Source organism: Arachis ipaensis, chromosome B08 (genome assembly GCF_000816755.2).
Source record: "Arachis ipaensis cultivar K30076 chromosome B08, Araip1.1, whole genome shotgun sequence".
Classification (NCBI taxonomy): domain Eukaryota; kingdom Viridiplantae; phylum Streptophyta; class Magnoliopsida; order Fabales; family Fabaceae; genus Arachis; species Arachis ipaensis.
The window spans coordinates 11,871,491-11,878,525 of record NC_029792.2 but is presented as its reverse complement, the minus strand read 5'-3'; the positions used below and the strand labels follow the sequence as shown (position 1 = coordinate 11,878,525).

Genomic DNA, 7,035 nt, shown 5'->3' with positions numbered 1-7,035 from the left:
ATATTAATCTAGTGTCATTTTCTACTTTTACTCTTCTGATAATAAAATATTTACATAATAAATTACTTGTTAAATAAGAGCATTTTAGTAAATAATTTTGTAATAAATTTTAACAAAAGTTACTTTTTTTAATTTTATTATTTTTTTGGGGATGCTTATAACTTTAATTTGATCAAAATTATTTTATTTTAATACGCAATTATGTAAAAATGGCGGTATACAAAGTTAGAGATATGACCATCCACTTTTATGCTACCTTATTAAGTCATAGTTTTTTTTGTTCAATTCAAATAAAATGAACAAATAAAAATAATTAATTTAAGTTGGCTTAATAATTAATTTACTATTCTATTTAAAGTAAGTATCAAGAATTTAGATATTTCTTTACGTATGCAATAATATGGCGTGATTGGTAGTCCCTGAGCAATTTGAGAGGATGAGTGAAGCAATTGAAAAGCTGGAAAGTGCAAAAAGAAATTGTAGCAGCGAATAAGAGGCATCATTTGATTGGATTTGGTGGTACATGTTTATTATCTGTCAAATGACAAAGTAAATGTAGTGTGTGTTTTCCGCCCCGCTCTATCCCCTCCCTCCACTTCCAAATATTCATTCCACAACACCTACTCACTACTCATTCAAAAAAAATACTCGTCTATTGAAATACTCGCCTAGGTCTAATTTGGAGAATTTTTTTAAGTAAATACTCGTCTATTGAAATACTTTAATAATCATAATAAAGAGGGATAGAGTGGGGGAATAACAATAATTTCAAAAAAAATTGTTATTTGCATAATTAAAATTAGTATATTAATAGGAACTAATTCCCCGTTTTCTTATATAGATATAGTAATAATAATAAAGTTATAAAGTTTCAAGATAATAAATAACAAAATATTTTATTTTATAAATTATATATAATAAAAGATATTTTAAAAAGAATAAAATATATTTTTTGTTTTTGAAATTTGGCAAAAATTTAAAAATACTCCTAACTTTTATTTTGTTTTAATTTTGTTCCAAAAGCTTTTTATTTGTATCAAATATACCATCGACAGCTAAATTTTCAAAAAATTTAAGACCAACTGAACAATAATGCATAAGAATTATGCTTGATTTATTTGTGTTGAAAGTTGTTCTCATAAAATGATTGTTGAATTGGTCTTAAATTTTTAAAAAAATTAGCCGTTAAAACTATATTTGATGCAAATCGAAAATTTTTAGGATAAAATTAAAATAAAATAAAATTTAAGAATATATACTTAATAATAAAATTATCGTGGCATGTTATTGAAAAAAAAATTTTAGTTTATTTTTTTAATTATTAAATTAAATCAATTGTAATAAATAAATTATACAACTAATTGATTTCATATATCATACTAATTGATTTAGTTAATTCATATATATCAAATTAAATTTTTGGTCACTTAACTATGAAGCTATCATAGTTTCTTTTTTATTTCTCAATTTGTTTTGTTTGAGTGATTAAATTAAATCAATTATAAGTAATTTATTATTATATCAATTGTTTGATTTGAGGTGGAATTAGTGATATGGCATACTATTTCGTGATTTTTAGCAAATCGAATGTGGTTCGATTTTAATGGTCTGTGAGTGAAACTAACTCCTCTTTTGCAGGTACCAGTTTTCTAACAGTGCATCAAAGATCCTCGAATTAGACCAGATTTAAAGAAAAGACCGAAAATGTAAGGTCCCACATCGGTTGGGGAGGGGAACGAAGCATGCCTTATAGGGATATGGATACCTCTCCATAATATGACGCGTTTTGACGAATGAGTATGGGGGGTTTCGACTATCATCCCTATCGTTAAAGGCAAAACCGTGAGGCCTTATGTGCTAAAGCGGACAATATCGTGCTAGCGGGTGGTCTGGACTGTTACAGATAATATCAGAGTCGGAACCCGAATCGATGTGCCAGCGAGGGAACGAAGCATGTCTTATAAGGGTGTGGATACCTCTCCCTAGCATGTAGCATGACGCGTTTTGACGAGTGAGTGTGGGACGTTTCGGCTATCATCCCTATCATCAAAGGCAAAACAGTGAGGCTTTATGTGCTAAAGCGGATAATATCGTGCTAGCGGATGGTCTGGACTGTTACAGTTTGAGCTCATGTTTCTTATGTCACACGGAGGGCTATATCTTATATGTATCTTTTCAAAGTCAAAAGTCTCGATAATAATTCTTAATATAATAAGATAAATAATAACGACTTTAATTTCTTAAATAAAAAAATTGAGTAAATAGCAAAAATCGTCCCTGAAAGATATTCCGATTTTTATTTTGGTCCTCGAAAGATAAAGTTAGTCGAAATCGTCCCCGAAAGATACACTATTGGTCACGTTAGTCCTTCCGTCAATTGGATGATGACGTGGGGGCTAATGCCACGTGTCACAAGATGATTGGTTGACGTGTCAGCTCAGTGACACCTGGCATACCACGTGTTAGATCAGTGACACGTGACATGCCACGTGGTACTTGACATGTAAAAAAATTATTTATAATCAAAATAGTTCTTGAAAGTTTAGACTTAAGTCATTTTCATCCCTGAAATTTTAAAAATTAATCAAATTAGTCCTTATATAATTTTTTTTATTTTTTCTTGATAATATTAAATTTAAAATATTTTTTGATACTACTAATTTTAATAGAAATGTAATTGATAAATAAAAAATTAGAAATTGTATCTTTTCTTCTTAAAAATTTTTTCAATAAAATTATCTCTCTCCTTTAATTCTTGTCAAAATCTCTCTTATTCTTTTCTATTCTAAAACATTTTTCTTACATTATTACATTTTGCTGGAATATATATATATATATATACTCAAAATTGAAATGTATCTATTTGTTAACCTAAACAAAGTTATATGCTCAAAATCAAAATTTATGTATGTTAACGTAAACAAAGTTAATAAAAATTTATACATCTTTTTTTTTCATTACGGTATTAATTTTATTTAGGTTAACATACATAAATTTTGATTTTGAGCATATAACTTTGTTTAGGTTAACAAATACCTATATTTCAATTTTGAGTATATATATATATATATATTCCAGCAAAATGTAATAATGTAAGAAAAAGGTTTTAGAATAGAAAAGAATAAGAGAGATTTTGACAAGAATTAAAGGAGAGAGATAATTTTATTGAAAAAATTTTTAAGAAGAAAAGATACAATTACTAATTTTTTGATTGTTAATTATATTTCTATTAAAATTAATAGTATCAAAAAATATTTTAAATTTAATATTATCAAGAAAAAATAAAAAAAAATTATATAAGGACTAATTTGATTAATTTTTAAAATTTCAGGGATGAAAATGACTTACGTCTAAACTTTTAAGGACTATTTTGATTATAAATAACTTTTTTACATGTCAAGTGTCACGTGTTACTGACCTGACACGTCAACCAATCATCTTGTGACACGTGGCATTAACCCCCACGTCATCATATGCCTCGTGGCACTTAACGTGACACGTCATCATCCAACTGACGGAAGAACTAACGTGACCAATCGTGTATCTTTTGAGGACGATTTCGATTAACTTTATCTTTCGAGGACCAAAATGAAGATCGGGGTATCTTTTAAGGACGATTTTGGCTATTTACTCAAAAAAAATTTAACAAATCAGGTTTAAATTCTAAACCTAAATTTAACCTTATTCTTTAAGGGTGTCCGCGGATTGGATCGGATCGGATATGGCCGAAAATTCGATCTGATCCGCACAATTTCCATCGGATCGGATCGGATATGATATCCGCACTTTTTAGTGCCGGATCCAATCCGATCCGCATATTTGCGGATCGGATCGGATCGGATATTGGATATATCCGCATAATTAAACCTTCTTTTTTTAATCATATTTCTATGTAAAAAAATTCGATAAAAATATTTCTTTCATACTTTTAAACTTATTTATTTCTAAAATATTTTTACTCAAAATCTTTCTACATAATAAAAATAAAATAATACAATATATGAATAATAATTACTAACTAAAACATACAAACAAGTAAATATAATACCAAACATATATATATTTATTTATTTTTTAATTATTATAGTGCGGATCTGCGGATCCACGGATGTAGAGCAGATATCCTCGATCCGATCCGATCAATTTGCGAATCGGATTGTATCCACAATTTTTGGATTGGATGCGGATATTTACCGCGAATCTGCAGATACGATCCGATCCATGGACACCCCTATTATTCTTAAATCATATACTTTCTTTGCATTTGATAAATGAATGAGTTGATTATATATAATTACAACTTATAGAAGACTTAAACTAATATTGATGTGTTCCATGTTAAAAAGTGTTTTCAAATTAAATATAATTTTTAGAAAAACTTAAAATTTTAACATATTTTACATTGTCATAAACCATACACTCAATTTATAAAATACAAGTTAAATAAATATAAATAATATCAATTTATTCAATGTAACAAAAATATTTACGAACAAGATCTATGCAATTATTGATTATTAGAAAGCTTACAAAAAGATCATTTGTATGTTAGAAATAAGAGAAAAATCTGAGAAAAGTGTTTTGTGTATTATTCAAGTTGATCAAAAGTACAATGTACAAGGAGTATATATTGGTACCAGAAGAATCAAAGTAATAAAAGTATAAAATCCTACGATTAATATATAGATATGCTATATAAATATAAACGATACTAACTGATCTAAAATGATTCTCTAATGATTCTCTAACATCCCCCTCAAACTCAAGTGGGAGTTAAAGATACCATCTTGAGTTTGGATAACAAAGTCCGGAAACGAGTCGGGTGATGAGCTTTCGTGAAGATATCAGCAGTCTAATCCAGTGTTCCAACAGCAATGAGACAAACATCATCAATAAGGATACGTTGCCGAACAAAGTGACAATCAATCTCAATGTGTTTGGTGCGTTCATGAAAGACATCATTATGGGCAATTTGAATAGCACTGTGGTTGTCACAAAAAATATCAGTAGGGGACGACTGAGGAGCACCCAAATCTTCAAGAAGCTAACGAATCGAGATAACCTCAACAGTGGTGTCAGCGAGAGCACGGTACTCAGCTTCTGTGCTTGATCGAGTAGTGAACGTTTGCTTCTTAGCACACCAAGAAATGAGAGCGTTGCCAAGAAACAAACAGTAACCAGCAGTAGAATGACAATCAGTGGGATTACCAGCCCAATCAGCATCAGAGTATGCCTGAAGGGACAAAGAGAAATGGGCAGAAAAATAAAGGCCATGAAATAGAGTGCCTTTGATGTAGCGAAGAAAATGCGAAGAACTGCCGCATAGTGAGTAGTACGAGGAGCTGACAAGAACTGACTAAGTACATGAACTAGATAGGCGATGTCTGGTCGGGTGACAGTTAAGTAGACGAGTCCTCCAATTAGCTGTCGATAGAGAGTAGGATTATCCAAAACAGTGCCATTCATAGGAGTAAATCGAACATTAGGCTCAAGAGGAGTAGATTGAGTGCAACTATCGGTAATCATCAACATACAAAAGTAGAAGAACAACTCCACGTTCACTTTTACGAATAAAGAGAGTATTCTCATGAGGACTGCAAGTAAAGCCAAGACTGCATATGGTAGTGCTAAACTTGTCAAACCATTTACGAGGAGCTTGCTTAAGCCCATAGAGTGCCTTGCGAATGAGACAAACTTTGCCAGAAGGACAAGGATAGCCCGGAGGGGGTTTCATATAGACCTTCTATTTCAAATCTCCATTAAGAAATGCATTCTTTACATCTATCTGACTGAAAGACCATTTTTTTACCGCAGCAATGGCAAGAAGAGCTCGAACAGATGTGAGACGAGCAACAGGAGCAAAAGTCTCTTCATAGTCAATATCATACTCTTGCGTACAACCCTGAGCTACCAATCATGCCTTATAATGGTCAATAGAACCATCAGAGCGAGTCTTGATCTTGTATACCCATCTGCTTCCCACAACTTCTTGATTAGAAGGAGATCAACCAAGTCCCAGGTGTGTGCTTTTTCAAGTGCCTGTATTTCTTCCTGCATTGCTTGTTGCCAATTTGGATTTGTGGGGCTTCTCTGAATGACTTAGGTTCATGTTGATGAAAAATAGTAGAAAAACAATGATAATCAAGAAGATGAGGAGGTGGATTTCTCACCCTGGAACAGCGAGTAGAAGGACGAGGCATGACGATAGGAGTAGGAGCGTCGTCCGGTCCGGAATCATCGGGAGATGGAGAAGGCAGAAGAACAGGAGGCTGTGGAGGGTGACTCAAGATAGAACCTATAAAATCATCACTAGGAAAAAGATCAATATTGGGGTTAGTGAAAAAAGGTGACTGAGTAAGAAGAATAGACTCAAAGGAGGAGAACCGAAAAAACATGTGATGCTCCCAGAAGACAACATGACGAGATATACAAATACGTTTAGAGAGAGGATCCCAACAACGATAACCCTTGTGTTCAGTGCCATAACCAAGGAAACAACACATACAAGCCCGAGGTTCAAGTTTACTATGTTCATGAGGCTGAAGAAGAACAAAACAGACACAACCAAAAACTCGAAGAGAACTATAATATGGGGAGGTATGATAAAGACGCTCAAAGGGAGTAACATTACCAAGAACAAAAGAAGGGAGTCTATTGATAACATGAACAACAGCAAGAACAGCTTCACCCCAAGTACGCTCAGGACACGAAGAAGAAAGAAGCATTGCACGAACAGAGTCAAGAATATGACGGTGTTTGCGTTCAGCTCGGTCATTTTGTTGAGACATACTAGGGTAAGAAAACTCAGACAAGATACCCTGTTCTGCAAGAAAGGTTAAGAGTTTGGAATCACGGTATTCCATAGCATTATCACGGCGAAAAACCTTAATGACCTTGGAAAATGAGTTTTAACCATAGTGGCAAAGTTAATATAAATCTGAGGTAATTCATGGCGATTGGTCATCAAATAAACCCAAGTAAAGCATGAATAATCATCAATGAAAATAACAAAGTATCGAGCTCATCCTATAGAAG

The 7,035-nt window shown here is 32.3% G+C and overlaps 1 long non-coding RNA gene across 1 annotated transcript in view; it reads right to left on the bottom strand.

The window, feature by feature from the left end:
- Window positions 1–6,833, bottom strand: part of LOC110265706 — a 26,289-nt gene extending 19,456 nt beyond the window's left edge. The window contains exons 1-2 of the long non-coding RNA XR_002351922.1: window positions 6,818–6,833; window positions 4,713–4,720 (exon numbers count right to left, since the gene is read on the bottom strand). This is a non-coding gene — a long non-coding RNA (uncharacterized LOC110265706). The remainder of the gene's footprint in view (window positions 1–4,712; window positions 4,721–6,817) is intronic.